We start from the raw sequence: 24476 nt of genomic DNA, 5'->3' as shown, positions 1-24476 counted from the left end.
TGCTCTGACACCTTTCAACCACCTCGAGGACAGCCCGTCCCAATTACCCCCTTCTCAGGACAACAGCTCTCAGAACAGCCTACCCACCATCTGGCTCTCAGGGCAACTGGCATCAGGGTGGCCTACCCACCCTCCAGCTTTCAGGACAGCCTACCAACCTTCAGGTTCACAGGATGGCCTACCCACCCTCTGGCTCTCAGGGTGACAGCTTTCAAGACGACCCATGAGCCTCCCAGTTCACAGCAAGACCTGCCAGACCCAGGGACATACAAGACAGTGCAGGTGATAGACCCAGGAAACACCACGATGCAGTTAGCTACCAAAAAAAGTCCAAATCTATACAGTCTTCAAAATATAGAATCCATTTCCAGGAGTCCACTCCAGTATACAATGTGCATTGTCAGAAATAGAATCTACTCCAAACTGTAGAGTCCATTGTTAAAAACAGAGTCTGCAACCAAGGGCAGAGTCCACTCCTGGAGGCAGCGAATGCACACCCCACAGTTGCACACTCTCCATAGAGTCCTGGCCCAGCCTTAGAAAAGCAGGCCCACTCACAGGAACATAGTACAGGTGCAGTTAACACAGAGGTTTGGTCCACTCCCAAAGGAAAAGGTGTTCTCCCAAACTCCAGAGTACAGCAAGACACACACACCCACACAGCTCCTCTGGTAAAATGTATGTCTTCCATAAAGGCTCAGCCCAAACACCAACAAAAAGAAAAGACATACAAAAAACAAAGAAAACTAGAGTCATAGGGCTTAGCCCTACCATAAACTTAACATTGTCCTTTTCTCAAAAAGGAGTGAAAAGAAAAAGAGTAACACTCAGGCTGTAACTAGCCAGTGAAACAACAACCCCCTAACAAAAACTGAGTTACACCTGAAACACATTATGTACATCATGAGTTTAACAATCAGTCCTCACTAAAAGGAATGCTAGTTAACAAACTGGCCAAATAATTCAGCCAGTTCAGGAATCAGGGTTTTCCCCCTCCAAAAAGAGGTGTAGCAGCTAACAGCAACATACTGACTGTAACACCAATCAGCACAGAATCAGTTCCCTAAACTGAGGGGGGCTCTGAATCTCCCTGTTTATATTTATATTTTATTAACCAAATTACAAAACACAGTTTACAAAAAACAGTTAACATTTACAGCTGCTTACAACAGCAATTTTACAAGGGAGAGGAGCAGCAAAGCTAGGCACCAAACCCTACCACTCAACCAGTTTATAGGGAGATGAGGACAAACCCCAAATCCCAGTTCCACATATAAAGGTCAGCGACAATGACATTTGTACATAAAAAGCCAACCCAGTTACATAAACAGTGTACAATACAGACCCAGCAAGTCCCCGTCCCTCCCACCTTCCGGCCACTCTAAGACAGCCCGCCCTATGTACCTTCCGGCTCTCGGTCCACCCCATGCCCCTTCCAGTTCTCGGTCTGCCCTGACACACCTTTCGACCACCTCTAGGGCAGCCCTCCCCGGTACCCGCCCAGGGTGACAGCGGTCAGGACGGCCTACCCACCTTCCGGCTTCACTAACCACCCTCAGCACCTTTCGACCACCTCTGGGGCAGCCCGCCCCGGTACCTGCCCGGGGTGACAGCGCTGAGGACGGCTACCCGCCTTCTGGCTCTCGGTCTGCCCCTACGTACCATTGGGCTCTCACCCACCCCGATGCGCCGTCCGGCCAGTGGGCTATCCTGGCACACCTTCCGGCCACCTCTAGGACAGCCCGTCCCCTTCCCTGGGACGACAGCGTGCAGGGTAGCCCACAAGCCTTCCGGATCTCAGTCTGCCCCATACGTGCCTTCTGGCTCTCGGCCGGTCTGACACACCTTTCGACCACCTCTAGGACAGCCCGTCCCGACTACCCCTTCTCGGGACGACAGCGCTCAGAACGGCCTACCCACCATCTGGCTCTCAGGGTGACTGGCATCAGGGTGGCCTACCCACCCTCAGGCTTTCGGGACAGCCTACCAACCTTCAGGTTCACAGGATGGCCTACCCACCCTCCGGATCTCAGGGTGACAGCTTTCAGGACAACCCATGAGCCTCCCAGCTCACAGTAAGACCTGCCAGACCCAGAGACACACAAGACAGTGCAGCTGATAGACCCAAACAACACAAAACAGTTAATTACATAAAAACAGAGTCCTTTCTGGTCCACAGTCCAAATATAGAGTCTTCAAATATAAAGTCCATTCCCAGGAATGGAGTCCACTCCAGTTCACAAGGTGCATTGTCCAAAATGGAGTCCACTCCAAACTGCAGAGTCCACCGCTAGAAAAAAAAAGGATCCACAACCAAGGGCAGAGTCGACTCCCGAAGGCAGCAAATACACACCCCACAGCACAGGTGTTCAGTCTCTGTGGAGTCCTGGCCCAGCCTTGGAAAACCAGGCCCACTCACAGGAACATAGTACAGGTGCAGTTAACTCACAGGGGTTTGGTCCATTCCTGAAGGCGAGGTCTTCAACCAAACTCCAGGATACAGCAATTGCTCACCTCCCAGCACGCACACACAGGTGTTCAATCTTCAGAGGCCCAGTCCCAGGGCTAGGCCTCCCCACAGGAACAGCTTCTCTAGTGAAATGTATTTCTTCCACAAGGGCTCAGTCCAAAAACAGTGAAGACACTTACACAAAAAACAAAGAAAACTAGAGTCCAAGGGCTAAGCCCTACCACAAAATGAACATTGTTCTTTTCTCAAAAAAAGAAAAGAGAAAAGAGTAACACACAGGCTGTAACCAGCCAGGGAAACAACAATCCCCTAATGAGAACTGAGTTTCACCTGAAACACATTGTGAGCATCAGGAGTTTAAAAAAAATCAGTCCTCACTAAAAGGAATGCCAGTTAACAAACTGGCTAAATGATTCAGCCAGTTCAGAAATCAGGTTTCCCCCACACCAACAGTAACATACTGACTATAACACCAGCCAGCACAGAGTCAGTCCCCTAAACTGAAGAGACTCAATCTCCTGTTTATATCAGTCAGCCAGGGCTTTCCTGATTGGACCAGGTTAACAACCCCAATCAAGGATCATCATAGTCAATGGCCTTCATTCCAATTCTACAGCTGGATTTTTAATAGAGGTGGAAATAGATGCATCAGTAACCTGCCTCCACTAGAAAGTTGAGTAGTGTTCAGATTTTTGTGTGGTGAGACCTTTTATTTGAGCCCTTAACTGATACGAAGATGGGATTCATAGCTAATTGATGGTGGTGTGGGCAGGAATGGGGAGAGGTCAAGTAAAGTGGGGATTTATTCAAACATCCATAGCAGCATTCACTGAAACAGCTAGCTGTCCCGAGGAAGAGAGGTTACACCAAAGCCTTCCATTGTATCACAGGAAAGTGACATGTTACTGGTGAGCCAGAGACCTGGCCTCTATGAAGGAGAGGAAAGATGCCTTCCACTCAGAGGACAACAAGAAGAGGTCATTTAACATGCAGCAAGTCTTTCTCATTATTTATTCAGTCATGTGATATGGGAATCATCGCTAAACAAGTATTTATTAGCCATGCTAATTCTGCTGGGAAGGTGGTGGTCAGCTGCTGGGGTCAACTCTCTTTGCCTTCAATTTAAACTCCTGCCTCTGTTCTGATCTGTCTTTTTTCAGGGTCTCACTCTTCAAGATGCACACTTCTCTGTTGAGTTACTTACAGAATGCAGCAGACCACCACAAAGATCAGGACCCTTGCAGGACATCACTTGATCAATCCAAAAACTTGATTGATGCACTGTTCAAAGTCATGTGAGTTGTTGCAGAGATTGCAGCTTCCTTTGGACTGGTTCTCAGTGCGATCCAGACATCTTCACCTCTTTTTGTAGATCCTGATAGTGGTTAATTCTCCTATTCCACTCTTCTGGCCTCCTAACACCAAACATGATACTGTTCCTATTCAGGATGCTTCTCAACAGTTTCAACGGCCTTGATGTCTAAGATTGCTGTTTCAATTTCCAGCAGCACCTTTCCTGGTGCTCAAGTGGAGTCCAAGTGTCCATGTCCAGTGTCCCAATGCCCCTGCAACACTGGGAAGGTGACCCACTAAATGAGCAAAGTACTTAATACTGGCTATTTGCCTGATGCATGTTGTGCTTCTGCAACTTTAAATTCAAAAGGATAAGCCTATTCCTCTACAATTAGCATGTATACTTTCCTCTTTGAAACTTTAATGATGATGAATAGTTGATGAATACTGACCACTCTTGGGAAAATCCAAAACCTTTCTAGAGGTGGGTTTTTAATGAGCTTTTAATGGTATTAACTTGCCTGTTTCGAAAGACAGGTTAATTTGAAAGCACAAGCCCACCCACTACCCTCATGAAAATTGTTGAGACCAGACAAACAACATTACTGCCATTTTTCTAGACTGGCTTCCTCTGTTCCAGTTTGAATTGGGCCTTTGAATATCTAGTCCATAGACTACAAGGTGCAAATTATGAGAATTCATTACAAATGAAAGTTTTAATTTTTAGAATTTAGATGGCTAAATTATGATATATGGACAACTTCATGATACTAAGGGAAACAAACAGATCTAAGTAGCCTGCTCCTGTTCCTAAATTGCTGTCATAATCTTCAAGAGTGCTATCAAGTCAGAGTTCTAGTGAAGACAGTGCCACCTAGCCTGTTCAATTCTCCTTGATTGACATGACCACTGAATTCTGCTTTAAACCATTCCCATGAGCTACATAACCTTCACATAAAGTGCAAAACAGTATTCTTAAGTGTTACCTAACCAAAGGTTTAAACAAGTTCAACAATTCTCTTCCGTTCAATTTTATCTGGCCAGAAATGAACCCTAAATGAACTGAGAAATGCCAAATCGCAGAAAAATCAATCAAAATGAGACTAGTTAGGAATGAAATCATATGCTGATTTCATATATATTTATAGGTACAGTTTTAGTCTAGTTTCTAAAGATATGCATCTGTTATGGGTTGCCATTCCATGCATTTGCACTAAATCCTTTCAAGTTCATCTGGCTCCAATCATGTTCAACACAAATGATTAGAAGTGGAGATCTGAAGCCTAAGGGCATGCATATTATATTGTGTCAGTTAAGTTTGGTTCAGAAGCACATTCATTCTCAAGCTATCAATGTCAATCACACTTCCAGATGTCGACAAAGGCATTGTAACAGTGAGTTCTTTCAGAGCACGCTAAAAATAGATGTCAGTATCTTAGAACTTGGTACAAAAGCCCATTAGATTGAACATAATTGGGCAACATTCAGCTATCATTCATCGACACATTTTTGGTGTGTATGTTTTGAATAAAAAAATATTTAGCAGTAAAAATGGAAAATAAAGCTTACTGTAATATTTTCTAGTCTTAGTTGTTTGAGATATATAGTAATTGCTTCATTTTCTTGAAAGAACCTAATTATGAACAAAGTATTAAATATTGCCAAGTGAAAGTATGAACGGTAAACTTTGCCTGTTGGGAAATCACAAATTTTTCACAATTAACTAGCCAGTAGAATGATGGAAAATCCTGCTCTCTATTAATAATATTATATAATAAATTTATATTATGTCAAACTAAAAATCACAGCAAAATTGATATAATAATTACTCCTGTTACAAATGAAATTGTTAACGTCAGATCACACACACATCCTAATTCTTGATTCCTCTCCCTGGATCACAGTGATCACTAGAGATGTTCTTCTGTGCAACTTGTTGTGGCTATGATGGATAATTCTTGAATCACTTGCCACTATGTATGAAGCAAAATATAAAAATACACTGACAGGTCCTACACTTTGAATTTTTTTTCATCCACTTGGTGACAACCACCATGTCCTTATTGGTTTTAAATACTGCAATGCTCTGCCAATGCAAATAATCCATTTTAATTTCTTGATATTAATCTAAGTATTACTTTCAGAAACCCTTTGTATCATTTTTCATGAAACATTGTATATGACCGTAAGACATAGTTACAGAATTAGGCCATATCGCTTATCGAGTCTGCTCCGCCATTCAATCATGGTTGATATATTTCTCAACCCCATTTTCATGCCTTCTCCCCATAACCCTTGATCCCTTTACTGGCCAAGAATCTATCAATTTCTGTCTTAAGTGCCTTCTATGACTTGGCCTCCACACACCTCTGCTGCAATGTGTTCCACAGATTCCCCATTCTCTGACCAAAGAAATTTTTCTCATTCCAGTTCAAAAGGGTAGTCCCTTCATTCTAAGACTGTGCCCTCAGGGTCCTAGTCTCTCCTACTAGGAAACATTTTTTCCATGTCCACTCTATCCAGGTCTCTCAGTATTCAGTAAATTTCATTGAGGGTCCCTTTTCATCCTTCTGAACTCCAATGACCACAGATCCAGAGTCCTCAGGCGGTCCTCGTATGAAAAGGCCTTCATTCCCATGATCATTTTTTTCAACCTCCTTTGTATGTGCTCCAAAGCCAGCACATTCTTCCTTAGATACGATGCCCAAAACTACTCACAATATTCCAAATGTGATCTGGCCACAGTATTACACAGCCTCAACAGCACATCCCTTCTCTTGTATTTTAGGCCTCTTGAAATGAATGCTACATTGCATTTGCATTCCTAACTGCTAATGAACCTGCATGTTAATGTTAAGAGAATCCTGAACGAGGACTCCCAAGTTCCTTTGTGCTTCAGATTTCTGAAGCCTGTCTCCATTTAGTAAATAGTCTACATCTGTTTTCTGTATAACCTTATATTTTCACACATTGTATTCAATTTGCCACTTCTGTGCCCACTCTCCTAGCCTGTCCAAGTCCTTTTGCAGCATCCCTAACTCCTCAGCAGTGCCTGTCCCTCCACCTATGTTTGTGTCATTTACAAACAATGCCCTCAATTCCTTCGTCCAGATCGTTAATGTATGCAAGAATAGTTGTGATCCCAAGACCAGAGCCCTGCAGAACTCCACTCGTCACCGGCTGCCATCCTCAGAAAGACGCCTTCATTTCCACTCTCTGCCACTCAGCCATTTCTCTTTCTATGCCACTGTCTTGCCCTGACATGATGGGCTCTTATTTAGCAATCTTACTTGAGTAAGACACCTAATCAAAGGCCTTTTGGACATCCAAACTGATCACATCCACAGGATCTCCTTTGTCTAGGTTGTTTGTTACTTCCTCTAAGAATTCTAATAGATTTTTCAGGAATGATCTCCCCTTGACAAAGCTGTGTTGACCCAGCACTATTTTATTGTTCACTTATCATAGACAAGTAAGCCTAACATCTGTGTAGGTAAGTTATTTGAAAAGATTCTGAGAGATGAAGTATACATGCATTTGGAATGATAGGGTTTGATGAGGAGCAGTCAGTATTGCTTTGTGCATGGGAAGTCATGCCCCACAAATTTGTTAGAGTTCTTAGATAGTTCTTGACCAGGAAGAGTGATGAGGACAGTAGACATAGAATATATGGATTTCAGTAAGGCCTTTGATAAGGTTCCATATAGTAGGCTGCTCTGGAAGATTAGATCACGTGGAATCAAGGGAAAGCTGGCAAATTGGATACACAATTGGCTTGATGATAGAAAGCAGAGGGTAATAGGATGCTTGTCTGACTGAGGCCCTGTGACCAGTGGAGTGCCTCAGGGGCCAATACTGAGCCCATGGCTGTTTGTTATCAATATCAATTATTTGGATGAGAATGTACAATGCACGATTAGTACATTTACAGATGACACTAAAATAGACTGTATCGTAGACAGTGAGAAAGGTTATCAGAAATTGCAGCAGCAATTAGCTGGGGAAGTGGGCTAGAAATGGCAAATCGAGTTTAAGATAGACAAGAGTGTGAGGTCTTGCATTTTGGAAAGTCAAATCAAGGTAGGAGTTTCATGGTGAATGGAAGGGCTTAAAGAGCGTATTGTAACAGAGAGACCGTGGAGTTCTGGTGCACAGTTCTCTGAAAGTGGACTCACAGGTAGAGAAGGCATTGAAGAAGGCTTTTGGCAAACTGGCCTTCATCAGTCAGGGCACTGCGTAAGTAAAGTTATGTTGCAGTTACAAAGGATGCTGCTGAGGCCATACTTGAAGTAGTGTGTTCAGTTTTGATCAGCTTGTTATAGGAAGGATGTTATTAAATTAGAAAGAGCGCAGAAGAAATTTACAAGGTTGTTGCCAGGACTCAAGGGTCTGAGTTACAGGGAGAGGGTGGACAAGCTAAGACTTTTTTTCAGAGCATAGGAGACTGAGGGGGATCTTACAGAAGTGTATAAGATCATGAGAGGCATGGATAGGGTGAATGCACTCAGTCTTTTTCCCAGGGTTGGGGATTCAAGGACTAGCGGGCATCAGTTTAAGGTTAGAGGGGAAAGAATAAATAGACACCTGAGGGGCAACTTTTTTACACAAAGAATGGTACACATATGGAATGAGTTGCCAGCAGAAGTGGTTGAGGCAGGTACATTAACAACATTGAAAAGGCATTTGGGCAAATACACAGATAAGAACTGTTTAAAAGGACATGGGAAAAATGCAGGGAAATGGGAATAGCATGCTTGGACATTTTGATCAGCACAAGGGCCTGTCTCTGTGCTGTAGGACTCTGTGACTCTATGACTTTTAATCTCATCCTTAAAAAGGGACTCTAATACCTTACCAATGACTGAAGTCAGGCTAACCAGCCTACAGTTTCTTGTCTTCTACCACCCTCCCTTCTTAAACAAGGGTGTTACATTAGCTATTTTCTAGTCTGGTCCAAAACTCCCTGACTCCAGAAACTCCACAGCTATCTCCTTCAGAACTCTGTGTTGTATTCATTCTGGTATGGATGATTTATCCACCTTAAGACCTTCCAGCTTTCCCAGTACATGTTCCTTAGTGATGGACATTACATACACCTCTGCTTCCAAATCTCTTGAAGTTCTGGTATGTAACTGGTCTTCCGTCATAAAGATTTATGCAAAGTACCAATTTAGTTCCTCTGACATTTCTTTGTACCTTCTTACTACTTTTCCATGCTCATTTTCCAACAGTCCAATGTCCAACAGTCCAATGTCTTACCTTTTATATATCTTAAAAAACTCTTGCAATCTTCTTTTATATTACTAACTAGTTTACTCTCATATTTCATCTTCTTTCCCCTTACTGCTTTTTTAGTTTCCTCTGCTGGTTATTAAAGGCTCCCCAATCTTCCCAATGATCTTCACCACATAGTATGCTTTTTCTTTTGCTTTTATACTGTCCCGTTCTTCCCTTGTCAGCCATGGTTACCTCTTCCTCCCCTTTGTATGTCTCTTCTTCCTGGGATGAATTTCTGCTGTGCCTCTCAAATTATGCCCTAGGGCGGCACGGTGGCACAGTGGTTAGCACTGCTGCCTCACAGCGCCTGAGACCCGGGTTCAATTCCCGCCTCAGGCGACTGACTGTGTGGAGTTTGCACGTTCTCCCCGTGTCTGCGTGGGTTTCCTCCGGGTGCTCCGGTTTCCTCCCACAGTCCAAAGATGTGCAGGCCAGGTGAATTGGCCATGCTAAATTGCCCATAGTGTTAGGTAAGGGGTAAATGTAAATGTAGATGTAGGGGTATGGGTGGGTTACGCTTCGGCGGGGCGGTGTGGACTTGTTGGGCTGAAGGGCCTGTTTCCACACTGTAAGTAATCTAATCTAAAAAAAAAAAACTCATGCCATTGGTGCTCCACCTTCTAATCAACTCTAGCCAGCTCCTCCCTCATGTGTTTGTAGCTACCTTCACTCAATTGTAATATTGTTACATCTGGTTGAAGCTTCTCCCTTTCAAACTACAGGGTGAAGTTTGTTATTGTATAGTCACCATCCCCAGGAGTTCCTTCACCTGAAGCTCCCTAATTAGGTCTGCCTCATTACACATCATCAAGTCCAGAATTACTTGTTCCCTAGTGAGCTCTATCACAAGCTTCTCCATAAACCAAACTCATTTATATTCCATCAATTCCTTTTCTTGGGATCAGCTACCAAATTTACTTTCCCAGTCCTCCTACATATTGATATCCCACAAAACTACAAAAATTGTGCATCTCTTACATGCTTTGTCTATCTCTTGATTTATTTTCTGCCCACATCCTGACTACTGGTAGGTCTCTGAATAATTCCCATCAGGTAGTTTTTCTTTTGCAGTTCCTCAACTCTACTCACACAGACTCTTTGCCTTCTGACCTTTATATTGCTTCTTTCTATTGATTTTATTGAGTTTTTTACTAACAAGACAACTCACTCCCTCTAACTGTCCTTTCATTGGGACATGTATTCTTGGATATTTCATTCCCAGCCTTGATCCCCTTGCAGCCAAGTCTCTGTGATACCCAGAACATCATACCTGTCAATTTCAATCTGTGCTACAAGACCATTTACCTTGTTTCATATTTCATACACAGATTTGAAGTACCACACCCTCAGTCCTCTGTTGATTGCTGACTCCTTCCCATATTTGTTCCCTCACCTGCTGTGCCTGAAGTTAGTTTCCTGACCCTTTCCATTCTCTCTGTCCTATTATTTGCTTTAGAAACTTTGAGCCCATTTCCCCCCACTTCCCCCAACCCCAGCACCCCCCACCACCACAACCTTTTCCAAAGTTTTCAGTGCAACTGAAGAAAATTTAGTTTAAAGTCCTATCCACAGCCCTAGTATGTAATTCAACAGTACTGCAGTCCCAGTGTGATTCAAGGAAACCCGTGCCATTGAAACACTTCCCTCCTTCCCCAGTCGAGGTGCTCAATGTTCCATGAATTCAAACCCAGTTCTCTCACACCAATATTTGAGCCATGTGTTTATCTCTATAATTTTGTTGACCCTGTGCAAATTCGCTTATGGCTAGGTAGTAATCTGGAGATTACCACCTTATGGGTTCTGCTTTCTAATTGAACCCTTAGCTACACATTTTCCCGCAGAGGAACTTCTTTCCTCTTACTACCTATATCATTTGAAGCCTACACGGGCCACGACAGCTGGATGTTTCCCCTCCCACTCTAAGTTCCACTGCAGCTCAGATGAGATCTCCTGAACCTGGGTACTAGGCAGGCAACACAGCTTTTGGGACTCTTGATCCTGGCCACAGAGAAATGTATCTATTCCCCTGACTATAGTATCCCCAATTACAACTACATTTTTCTTTTCTCCCCACTCTTGAATGGTTCCCTGTATCACGGTGCTATGGTAAGTTTCTTCATCCTACCTGGAACCCCTTACTCTCATCCACATAGGAAGCAAGAATCTCAAACTTTTTAGATAAGCTCAAGGGCTGAGGCACCTTCAGCACTATTTTCTAGATCCTTATATTTGTCTTGCTCGTAGTCACACCCTCCAGTCCCTGACCACTGACTGAAATCTCCGGGGTGTAGCAGACTCCTGGTAACTGTTCAGTACCCTGATGTGTCGCAGCATATGAAGCTCAAACTCCAGCTCATCAACTCGGAGCTGGATTTTCTCAAGCAACCAACACTTGCTACAAATGTGGTCACTATGAACCACAATGTGGTCCACCAGCTCCCACATTATGCAGACACATCAATCGGCCCTACGTCTCTATTTTATTTACTTAGTTCTTCTTTTTATCCTGGTCTTTTAGTTTGTATTCTGTAAATACTTCCTCTATGTACCTTCAATCTGAAAGTAATCTTTAACTGATAGTCAAATTAGCAGCTATTACCAACCAACAAACTTACGGTTTTCCTGTGATATCGCTCTTTCTAGGCTACCAATCCTGGGCTTCAATTGTTAAAAGAAACAAATGAACCAAAAAGCAAGTGAAAAGCTCCTCTTCTTCCTGAATTCCCATACTGCCTCCAAATTCCCTGACCAGATCCTCACTCTGACTGTGGCTCACTTTGGATGTGATCTCTTTTTCCTGACCGTGCGCAGCTTACTGGCCGTGTGTATTCAACAGGCACTCTCATAAACAAAGCTGAGGTGAGCCCGAGATGACTCGCACCTATTAAGGCCTACTCAGGCTTCAGATTATCGACTGATAACTGTCCCTTATTCAGCTGAGTCAGCTACCTTATTAATTTTTTTACTAGACTACTGAATTTTAAACTTCTAAAGTGGAGAAAGAAGAAAAAGATTTATTAGTTTTTCTCCCACACTGCCTCCAAATTCTACAAAGTATACACTCAATTGCCTGTGTCTCACTCCAAATATGATTTCTTCTTCCTGACCAGGCATAGCTTCTTCATTGTTTGCAGTAATGCAGTTCAATACAGAAAATTAATTTTTGATAATTTTGTGATGTTTATTTCGACAAGAGTTTGACCTGGGGGATGATTGATTTTAATATTGTAAGATGGGATCTGACCAAAATAGGCTATTTGTATGAAAATCTAAATTGGAGCAGGAGGAGTCTTTCAAAAAGGAAATAATGTGTAAGTACACAGCAAACATGTTCCTGTAAACATGAAGAATCAAACCAAACAACCCTGGGTCTTGAGAAAATTGGACTGGTTGAGAGAAAAAAAGGGAAGACTGCAGTAGATGCCAAGAGCTCAGGACACCAGAAGCTGAAGAGGCCTATATATAAGCTTTGTGGGATTAATTACAAAGAAATTAGAAAAACAAAGAGATGGCTATGAAAAATAAATAGAGAAGTAAAACAAAAGAAAATCCAAAATCATTTTCCCAACAGCCTCTGTGCTCCAACCTCACTTCCGCCCAACTCCCGCTGCTCTCTACTGCAAAGAAAAGTGCTATTTAAGTACTTCCATCAAAGCCAGCGGTCTTTTTTGCAGGAGGGTGGCGGAAGCTGGCGGAAGTGAGGTTGGAGCACAGAGACTGTTGGCAAGGTTAGTGAGTGCTATTTAAGGACGTACCTCGAAGCCAACGGTCTTTTTTGCAGCAGAGAGTAGCGGTAGCTAGGCAGAAGTGAAGTCGGAGCACAGAGTCTTTTGGGAAGTTGAGTGAGTGCTATTTAAGTAGGTGTGTTTTAGATCCCAGGTCTACAGAGTAGAGCCTCCCTCCCCTCCCACCCTTCTCCTCGAACCTAGTTAAGAGTCCACATACTCACAGCAATAAAAAGGGAGTCGAAGGAAGTGTCTGGTGAGAAAGGTGTGAGTCTTTGGCTTACCCCAGAGACTCAGGAGATTACGCCACGGTTTGAAGTGGGTGAAGCCATGACTGCCAAGCTGATTCAGTGTGCTGTGTGCATGATGTGGGAGGTCAGGGACACTGACGGTATCTCTGGCTCCTTGGTAGGAAGGGTGAGGGGAGTAACAAATTAAAAATATTATATATCATTGCATGAAGCATAAGAAATAAGGTGGATGAGCTTGAGGCTCAGTTGGAAATTGACAGGTACGATGTTGTGAGGATAACTGAGACATGGCTTCAAGTTGACAAGGCCTGGGAAATGAATATTTAAGGCTATATGTGCAATCGAAAAGACAGACTGGCGGGTAAAGGGGGTGGAGTGGTCCTGTTGGTAAGGAATGATATTCAGTGCCTTACAAGGGGGACATAGAATCAGGAGATGTAGAGTCAGTATGGATAGAGCTGAGAAATTCTAAGGGGAGAAAGATCTTCATGGGAGTTATCTACAGGCCCCCAAACAGTAGTCTGGATGTAAGGTGTAAGTTGAACAAGAAGTTGAAATTCGCCTGTCACAAAGGTATTACAACAGTTGTTATGGGGGATTTCAACATGCAGGTAGTCTGCGAGAATCAGGATGGTACTGGACCCCAAGAAAGGGAGTTTGTGGAGTGCCTCCGAGATGGATTCTTAGAACAGCTTGTACTGGACCCTACCAGGGAGAAGGCAATTCTGGATCTGGTGTTGTGCTCTGAACCGGATTTGATCAGGTACCTTGAAGTAAAGGAGCCATTAGGAGGTAGTGACCAAAATATGATAAGTTTTAATCTGCAATTTGAGAGGGAAAAGGGAGAATCAGAAGTGTCAGTATTGTTGTTGAACAAAGGGAACTATGGGGCTATGAGGGAGGAGCTGGCCAAAGTTCAATGGTTCAATACCTTAGCAGGGATGGCAGTGGAACAACAATGGGCAGTTATATCTGGCTATAATGCACAGGGTGCAAGATCAGTTCATTCCAAAGAGGAAGAAAGATCCTAAAGGGAGGCAGGGGCAGCCGTGGCTGATGAGGGACTGTTTAAAGATAAAAGAGAAGAAGTATAACAAAAATGAGTGGGAAGCTGGAGGACTGGGAAACTTTGAAAGAGCAACAGAGGATAACTAAAAAGGCAATACACGGAGAAAAAAATTAGGTAAGAAGGCAAACTGGCCAAAAATACAAAGGAGGATAGTAAAAGCTTTTTTAGGTATGTGTAAAGGAAAAAAAAGGTTGACTAAAATTGAGCCCTTGAAGACAGAAACGGGTGAATTTATTATGGGGAACATAATGGCAGAAGTGTTGAATAGGTACTTTGGATCTGTCTTCACTGGGGAAGACACAAGCAATCTCCCAGATGTAATAGTGGCAGAAAGACCGAAGGAATTGGATGAACTGAAGGGAATTTATATTAGGCTGAAAACGCTTTGGATAGACTGTTAGATCTGAAGGCTGATAAATCCCCAGGACCTGATGGTCTGACAGCCTGTATGATACCGTTAAGCTGTGCAGGGCCATCAACTGGAAACTACCTTGAACATGTCATACATTCATTTTTCCTTCAAGAACAAGCAGTTATTGGGCAACGTTTTCTTTTCAAGGTTAAGCTCTGCAAAGAAAGTTCTTTCTTCCACCTTTAATTGGTATATGTGCACGCATGGGAATTTTTCAGAAGGGTAGATATTTATATTTGCCAATTTCCAACTGTATATTAATTGATTTTACTTCTATTCTGTGTATGGTTTGGTTTCACAATTATCAATAATTTTATTGTCTATTAAAAATGCAGTGTGATCAATTTTTTTTATCCTAAACCTAATACAGGTAAAGTATACAACTGCTACATCAATAACAAGGTAAAGCATTTCAACTTATGTTTTGAGCAGTGGAATTGTGAGACTTGGGAGCAACTGTACACTCTCCTTCCTTGGTCATACCAAAATTGACAGGCACATCTAAAGTAAATGCAACTCAAACAAGCTTGGCATTAATTACAACCAAAAGCTAACCCATGTTTATCTTTAGGGTCAGAATTACTCAAATCTTGTCATCTTGAATAAGGACCACAGGTTTCTGCATCACAAAGCCATTGCCACTTCAACAGGACAGCATGAACTGATCTAGTAGAAAGTGGATGCTGAAATGCTGTCAGACCCTGCATGACCACTTGAGTACTGAAATTCGTAGCTATGAGGCAGCAGCTCGAACCTATATACCAGAAGTAATAAATCTCATGGTCTCAGCCTGACCTTCTGAAACACTGAAACATTAGGAGGCTTCAGCATACACTGCAATTGAAGCTGAGAATTTTGCCATCAAACACTGCCTCAAGTGCAGCTTTGTAAGTATTTTCATAGAGTTGAATATAGTTCATGCCATGTTTTGAGTGGTGCCCTGTGCTGTACTGGAGCCAGATTACACTATGCTCTTAGTCAATGATAAGAGACTGTATTGTAAGTTTGCCAAATCACCAAGCATCATAGGATGTATCAGCATTCTCCTATACGCAGTCCACTGAAGTTCTCATCAGAGTCACCTACAACAGAACTTGTTTCTAATCTCACCCTTTGGTGAGATGACATACAAACAATTATTTCTCCCAAGACTGCTGCAGCCCACCAGTGTCTGGTGACTTAACATATCCTGATTCTGACTCATTTGTATTACCATCTAAGGTACTCTGAGATAAACTAAATGTCCATATACTACTCAGTCTGACTATAACCTTTGACAGGGTTGACCAACTCATCTCCTTCTATACCTCTTCACTGTTGTTCACTTGGTGCAACTGTTCTCACCTGATTCCATTCTCATCCTACTAATCATATTCAGGTTATCCCTTGCAATGACTTCTCTTTCTGCTCATGAATATTCCCCCAAGGATTTGTCAATGGCCATTCCCATTTCACGTCCACATAGTGCTCTTGTTGACATCACTTAGATGCACTTTGTTCATTTTTACATATATAATGAGGACTTCCATCACCTCCTCTCTCAATTCCTCCACCATTACTAATGTTTCAGACTGCTAATCTAATACCTAGTACTGGATGAGCCAAAATTTTCTTCAATGAAATATTAATAAGACAGAAGTAATTATTTTCAGTCACTTCTCCAACTCTGCTTCCAAGCAATCAATTCTGATTTTTCCCTCACAATACTATGAGTCCAAATGATACTGTTCACAAGCTTGGCATCATTTATGATTCCAAGATGTGCTTCCAATGACAAAATCATCTCATCATTAAGATCATTTACGTTAAGAGTAGCAGGTTGAACTGAATGTTCAGCTAACCAGCCAGCAACACTGGTATAATGAATCTTTGCATAGTTTTTAATTAATTTATTAAAGCTTTTCATCGTGTACTCATCAGGACAATTCAGAAGAGTATCAATAAAAGGAAAAATTAATATTATACTGTAAGAGAGAAAGTGGACACCAATTGGTAAAGGCATTGCCATGGAGTACACATGAGTTATTGAAATCTGACAATTAATGTGCAAGCTTTGGTTAAATTATAACAAAGGCAGATTGACTCTAATTGGTCAATTAAAGCCAATTACCCAAAACATGATCCAAAATAGCTGCATCATTAGTTGGTTCCACGTGTTGCTGTTGAAACTGTCATAAATGCATACTATCAACCCATCTTCTGGAAAATCTTTCTTAATTTGATTTTTCAAAGCAAGCATGATCCCAAAGAAACATCATATGTCAAGCAAGGTCTTGTCAAATGTCAATGACAGCATTGTTTTTGGCTGGATTTTAACTACTCAATCCACTGGTAATGGAGAAGCCCAGTAATGTATAGAACCCAGAGGTTTCAGTAGCATGACTGTCAGTACTTTTTCTAACTCAGCTGCTGAATTTTCATTTTGCCTCTAAGTTCCTAAGCCTCTTAATAAATGCAGGCTTAATGATGACTTACATTAGTTAAAATGACCCTGCTAGGATAGAAGGATTTTTTCAGGTGCAAAATAAAGAAGTACAACAATGGATGTTTGATATTGTAATGCAGCGCCAAGTTTTACTGTTGCCTCCCTCAGGTTGATGCTGCAGGAGATTTATTCCCTGCCAATGTCAGGAAGAAAGCTGCTACACAAAACAAGAATGTGTAATTGGCAGATTAAACTAGCTTCCCAATACACCACCAATGTCAGCACTTTAATTCAATTTCCCACCATCAAATTCACTCATTTTTCAAATTAAAATTCCCCCTTATTTCTCAGTAATAATCCATATGAATTGGGAAGTCTGCATTTTCTGTTTGTTTGATATCTATTTAAGATTAAAGGATCTGCAGAGTATTCTGAAAGAGAGTTATTTGTTTCCCTGACTGTAACATCATTAGGCTCCAATAAATACCCATTTAAATGATTTTTTTCCACATTGATGAACAGCTCAGAAACAAAGAGAAAAAAGAAAGCTAACTGTCGTGGAATTGAATCAATTAGTATTTTACATTTGATGATTCAGAATAACCTGTTGGACGATAACCTGATGTTGTGTGATTTTTAAGAGTACGCTGACAATTTATGTTAAGATTAAATAAGTAGGATTTTTTCTGAAAGGAATAGTTCTCTGCTTGGCAATTTCAGAAGTGATTCTAATGTTGAGTTCTGAGAATGGTACTGACACTGCACAGTGTACAGTTTGAAAGGAGAGAAGCTTGAGAAGAGGGACAAGGGGCACACCTATTGCTGTCATTTCAGCTTTGCCAGAGCACAGCAAACTGCCTAAAGTTGTCCAGAAATGTGTCATTATTCAGCAATTCTGCATGATAAGCTCAGTACAACCTCAACCATTTCTAACTGATTGACTGACTAATTAGCTCTATAAGTAAATGTAAATGCAGAAACATTCAAATATTTGCTAGCAAGCCCTTTACCAATACTGTAATATTTATTCTGCTTTCAGGTGGTATTTCCATTTGGAGACAATCAATCTCCCAAGGGATAGTTAATCTTTTTCTCTGTGTATGGATTACAAACCAAATCATTTTCCCTTTGTGCAGAAGTTCTGGAAGACTTCCTGGTCCTCGACTGCTACATCAGAGTCTAGGTTCACAACCCCATGTCTCCAGGTGTTGCTTTTACTACAAGGCCCCTTGTTGGTCTTTTGGAATGTCAACAACTTCCCTTGCAACTGAAGTAAAAGCTTATCTAGTTTTCCTTTTCCAAAACTCATCTTGGCTTCACTGATGTTCATTTTTTTTGTAAGAGACACTGGTACAAATTTATTTTCATCTAGAGTTTTGAGGGTTAATTCATATCATCTGTTACAATGACTACTTCCCTGGTTTTTGAAGCACTTTGTCCTTCTCTGCATGAGTTTTAAGACATCATGAGAGGTCAGTTTTTGAGGTATTCAATATTTAAGGGTGCTAACCTATACCACGTTGAATCCTTCTATTTTATGAATGGTTTCCTGAAAGTTAGCCATTTTACAGTCTAGTATTAACATTGCTTAAGCCTGTTGCTGTACTTCTTTTGTTTAAGAAACAATTTCACAGATTGAACTCTTCATTTTGCTTCCCAATTTATTACTTTTTAATTTCAGATTTGTCTTGTTTACCCCCATTAGCTTAGACCGCAGATACTGTTCCCAAATCACTGACAGGGAGGAGAGAGACCTGACATCTCTGTTTCATTTCCTGAATGTCCATAGTAAGTGTGCTTTTTGAAAAGAAAGATGTTGATGTTTCTTAAACACTGAGTCTATTGTCAATTTGAATAAACAGCAATATATTTTTCATGGGTTTAAATGAAGAAAATTATTTATTTACACCTTCATAATGAAAAATAACCATATATTACCAACCACAAACACACCCTCAATGAACGTACAGTGAAAGAGGTTAGTGCATTTCTACAAGTTAAAACTAAAGAAAGGTTTGCAATACATGTGATTGACTTGTTTCCATTCAGAGTTGAGAGTGTGGTGCTGGAAAAGCACAGCCGGTCAGGCAGCATCCGAGAAGCAGGAGAACCGACGTTTAGAGCATAAGCTCTTCATCAGGAATGATGCCTGACAAACCTTGTTGAGTTTTCTGCAGGTGTGACTAAGGTTATAGATAGGGAAATGCCTATGAAAGTATTTACATCAACTTCCAGAAGACATAAATCCCACATAACAGACTATTAACTAAGGTAGACTCCCATGCAATTGAGGGCAAATTACTGACATGGCTGGGAAATTGGTTGAGTGACAGGCCACAGAACATGGGGATAATGGGTACTGAAATTAGCAGGATGTGACCAGTGGTGATCCAAAAGAGTCTGTGTTAGGGCCTCAATTATTCACATTATTTTTTAACAGCTTGGATAATAGCATAGAAAGTCTTATATCCAAATTGGCTGATGTTACGAAGTTAAGTGGCATTGTAGACAGTGCAGATGATAGCCTAAAATTACAAAGGGATATTGACAGACGAAGTGAATGTACAAAACTGTGACAAATTGAGTTTAATGTTACAAAAGCAGAAATTTCCGTAAAACATGGCAGGTCTGGCAGCATCTATGGAGAGAAATCAGAGTTAATGTTTTGGTTGCAGTGACCCTTCAAAAGGGTCTGAAGAAGGATTCTGAAGAAGGGCCACTGAAATGGAATTGTTAACACTGATTTCTTTCCGTAGGTGCTGCTGGACTTTCCAGCAATTTCTGTTTGTGTTTCTTATTTCCAGAATATGCAGATCTTTTGGGGTTTTTTTTGGAGTTTAATTGAAGTGTGAGGTTATCCATTTTGCACCACAACATGACAAATCAGGGTACTTTCTGGATGTTATGCAGGTAAATACAGTCAATGTCCAAAGATATTTCAGGGTTCAGGTGCATAGAGCTTTCAAATGTCACGAACAGGTACAGAAAACAATCAAGAAAGCTAATGGAATGCTGGCCTTAATGTGGAGTGCAAGGATGCAGAGGCTATGCTGCAGTTATCCAACACCCTATTTGTCATACTGTGAGCAGATCTCGGCACCACACTTTTAGAAGGATATGTTGGCCTGGAGGTTTACAAGAATGATACTTGGACTTCTGGGGTTATGAGCAAAGATTATATAAATTAGGCGTGTTTTCTATAGAATTTAGATGATTAAAGCATGATCTGCTCTAAATCTTTAAAAAAAAAGTGGAAAGACAGAGTAGATAAAGAAAAACAATTTCCACTGGGTAATCATAGAACTAGAAAGCAAAGTCTGGGAATTATGCACAGACTACCCAGGAGATATATTAGGAAGCAATTTTACACACAAAGGGTGATGGATGTCTGGAACTCTCTTCCACAAATGGTAGTAGATGCTGAATAAGTTATTAATTTTAATTCTGAGATAAACAAATGTTTGTTAAGCAAAGGTATCAAAAAATTAGACCACAGATCATGTATGATCTCACTGAATGGTTGAATAGGCATGAGGTGCTGAAAGGTAAAAACAAAGACTACAGATGCTGAAAACCAAATACTGGATTTGTGGTGCTGGAAGAGCACAGCAGTTCAGGCAGCATCCAACGAGCAGTGAAATCGACGTTTCGGGCAAAAGCCCTGATGAAGGGCTTTTGCCCGAAACATCGATTTTGCTGCTCATTGGATGCTGCCTGAACTGCTGTGCTCTTCCAGCACCACTAATCCAGTATGAGGGGTTGAAAGGCCTACTCTTGTTTTTATGTTCCCGTCGGCCCAACAAGTCCACACTGACCCGCCAAAGCACACCCACCCAGACCCATTCCCCTACATTTACCCCCGCACCTAACACTACAGGCAATTTAGCATGGCCAATTCACCTAACCTGCATATTTTTGGACTGTGGGAGGAAACCGGAGCACCCAGAGGAAACCCACGCAGACACAGGGAGAATGTGCAAACTTCACACAGTCAGTCGCCTGAGGTGGGAATTGAACCCAGGTCTCTGGCACTGTGAGACAGCAGTGCTAACCACTGTGCTACTGTGGCGCACATGTGTGTGAATTCCACAATGGTTTTGTCTTGTTACGTCCACTCAAGGCAGACAACCATCGAAATGGGCATTCAATTAGTAAAATTCCAGAGTTCTAAATTCATTCAGAAATGACAGAAGTCACTTAATTTTGATTTGATCAGAGCAGCCCTTTACTCTCCTTTTCTTTTCAAAAAGGTAGTTACAGAAAATTGGATATACAATTCAGTTCATGTTTGAAGTTATAAATGTGATATACTTTTATTTATGTGTATGACTGTTAGAGTACAGGTGAAATCTTTCCCATAAATTTTCTTCCTGTTGGTCCTAGATTAGATTACTTACAGTGTGGAAACAGGTCCTTCGGCCCAACAAGTCCACACCAACACACACCCACCCAGACCCATTCCCCTATGTTTATCCCTGCACCTAACACTACAGACAATTTAGCATGGCCAATTCACCTAACCTGCACATTTTTGGACTGTGGGAGGAAATCCACACAGCCACAGAGAGAATGTGTAAACTCCACACAGTCAGTCACCTGAGGCAGAAATTGAACCTGGGTCTCTGGCGCTGTGAAGCAGCAGTGCTAACCACTGTGCCACCATGCCACTTGTGGGAATTCCTTTCTTTCAAAATTATCAATTATTACAGAGGTCATAAAAGCATACAATAGGTAATATGCTTCACCTCACATGTAACTCACACGCTTCCTAGATTTGGGGAAGGTCCAATTAGTTTGCAAGGTTGCAAATGTAACTTAGGATCACAGAATCATTACAGCACAGAAGGAGGCCATTGAGCACATTCACACCAGCTCTCCAATAAGCACTATGACTTAGTGTCACTCACTTGCCTTTCCCCCTTAACTCTTGAATACTCTTTTCAAATAATCATTCAATGTCCTCCTCAATGCCTGGTTAACTTGGCTTCCACCACATTTCCAGCAACGCATTCTCAGTCTCTTTTCACATCACATTTCTTATATTTGCAAGTCACTCTAAAACTTGGCCAACCTGTTCTCAATTCCATCACGAGCAAAAACAGTTTCTCCTTATCTAACTTCTCATGATTTTCAAGTCTTCTTGCAGAACTTCAAGAAGAACAGTCTGAACCTCTCTAATGTATGCTCTTAACTGAAGTTTCACATCCGCACAATCATTTTTATAAATATCTTCTTCACTTTCTCCAATACATTCACAAGCTTCCTATAGTGTGGTGCCTAAAACTGTACACAAAACTCCCAGCTGAGGTCTGAGTGTCTTGTATAATTTCAGGATAACCTTGTTGCTCATGTACTTGCCCCCAATAAAATATTAAAGTTACTGTATGCTTTATTAATTTCTTCACCTGTCCTGCCACCTTCAGTGATCTATACACGTATACATCATGGTCCCTCTGCTCCTGCAGACCTTATGCATTGTTTCCTCTACTTTACAATGTCCTTATGTGATATCAAAGAATTAACTTGTTCTGCTGACCTTCAGGAAAATGGATATCCTGAGGCTAGGGTGGGATGCCTCTGACTTAGATAGATTGTAAGAAATTACATTATCATCTCCTATTCAGAGCCATTTACACGGCCATTTCTTTGCCATTCAGAAGCCTATTTACATTTTCATCCCCTATTCAGAAATCAGGAAGAACGTTATAGTTGGAATTCTGACTACTCCCTGTAATTAAAAAGAAATACAATTCACACCAGATCTGGTCAATAAGGGATGATTTGCATAACATTGTTTCTGGAGGTGAGAAGGGCACTGCATTGCGTCTTGAGTAGCATGTGACTGTGAGGGAGTGACTGGGGATTGTCTTGTGAGCATTACTAACTGTGATGTAAAGATCTTGTACAAAGGGAGGACTGTTTCATTTATACAGGGAGAGCTTCCCTGGACACGCCTCACACGCATGACAAGGAGTGGTCAGGGTTTCTTCAAAACTTGTGTTATACTGTGCTTTATAAAATTTTGTTTGTTCACAGAAGTCGGTGTGTTGCAGTTGCATCAAGTATGTAAGAACCGCAGAAAAATAGAACCTAATACACGCTGTTCCAATTAAAAATAGATTAGCTCACACTTCTCTGCACTGAATTTCATTGACCACTTATCTGTCCACTCCACCATCTCGTCTATATCCTTTTGGAGTTTGACAATGCCCTTCCCATATTTTACAATGCTTTCAAGTTTTGTATCATGCTCAAATTTTAAAATAGTCTCCTGCATACCAAGATACATATCAGGAAAATTAAGGACCCAATTCTGACCCAGGGGACTTAATTACAAACATTTCTTTATCCCAAAATATATCTATTAACCACTTTTCTTTATTTCTTATTATGCAGTCAATTTTGTATGATCCCTTTTTGCTCCATGGGCTATAACTTTTCTCACAAATCTACTGTGTGACACTGTGTTGAATTTTTTTTTAAAGTCCATGTGTATTACATCAACAGCATTACATTCATGAACCTTTTCTGTTACCACTTCAAAAATGTCAGCAAGTTAGTTAAAGACATTTTCTCTTTTAAAAATTCAGACTGACTATTTGCAAACAATGCACCTTTCTTATTGTAATGACTGATTTTATCTCAAGTAATTATGTCTGGAAGCTTCAACTTTAAAGTTAAACTGACTGGTTTGCAATTGTTGGGCTTACTCTTACAACTGTTTTTTTTTGAACAAGAGTGTAATGTCTACAATTCCCCAGTCTGTTGCATCTTTTCTGTGTCTGGGAAAGACTGAAAGATTGTGGCCAGTAACTCATGTATCTCATTCAATCCTTGTCAACTTTAAATATTAAACACTTTCTTCTGATTAACTTTGCTTCTAGTGGCAGAAATTGCAGTTGGAGAGGATGTTTCCCCATTTGTCACACCTAGAACTAGCCATCATTCTATAAAAATAAGGGATCACCCATTAAAAACTGAGGTCAAATTATTTCTCAAAGATGGCTGTGAGTTTTTGGAACAGTCTCTCTGAAAATCTATAAAAGCAGAGATTCAAATGTTTTTAAGGCAGAGATGGGCAGCACAGTGGCTCAGTGGTTAGCTTTGCTGCCTCATAGTGCCAGGGACCAGGGCTCGATTCCACCCATGGATAACTGTCTGTGTGCAGTTTGCACATTCTCCCCATGTCTGTGTGGGTTTGCTTCAGGTGCTCTAGTTTCCTCCCACAGTCCAGAGCTGTGTAGGTTAGGTGGATTTGCCATGAGGAATGCAGAGTTACATGGATAGGGTAAAAGAATGGGTCTGAGTGGGCTGCCCTTCAGAGGTTCTGTATGGACTTGATGGGTTGAATGGCCGGCTTCTGCACTGCAGGGATTCTATAAACAGATTTTTGGTAGGAAAGATGGTGGAAGGTTATTAAGGGGTGAGCAGGAATGTTGGTTTGAAATTACAATCAGCCCGATCATGATCTTACTGAATGGTGGTGCATGCTCAAGAGCCAAATAGTCTACTCCTGCTCCTTGTTTGTACGTTGTGAAGATTTCTCATGCTGAT

General features: G+C 41.4%; 1 protein-coding gene across 2 annotated transcripts in view; it reads right to left on the bottom strand.

The window, feature by feature from the left end:
* The window catches only part of kcnj3a (potassium inwardly rectifying channel subfamily J member 3a), a 320466-nt gene that overhangs the window by 263565 nt on the left and 32425 nt on the right, over positions 1-24476 (bottom strand). The window lies entirely within an intron of this gene.

This window comes from Chiloscyllium punctatum, chromosome 10, assembly GCF_047496795.1.
Source record: "Chiloscyllium punctatum isolate Juve2018m chromosome 10, sChiPun1.3, whole genome shotgun sequence".
Classification (NCBI taxonomy): Eukaryota; Metazoa; Chordata; class Chondrichthyes; order Orectolobiformes; family Hemiscylliidae; genus Chiloscyllium; species Chiloscyllium punctatum.
The sequence above is the reverse complement of the archived record's forward strand: the minus strand, read 5'-3'. Positions and strand labels throughout refer to the sequence as shown.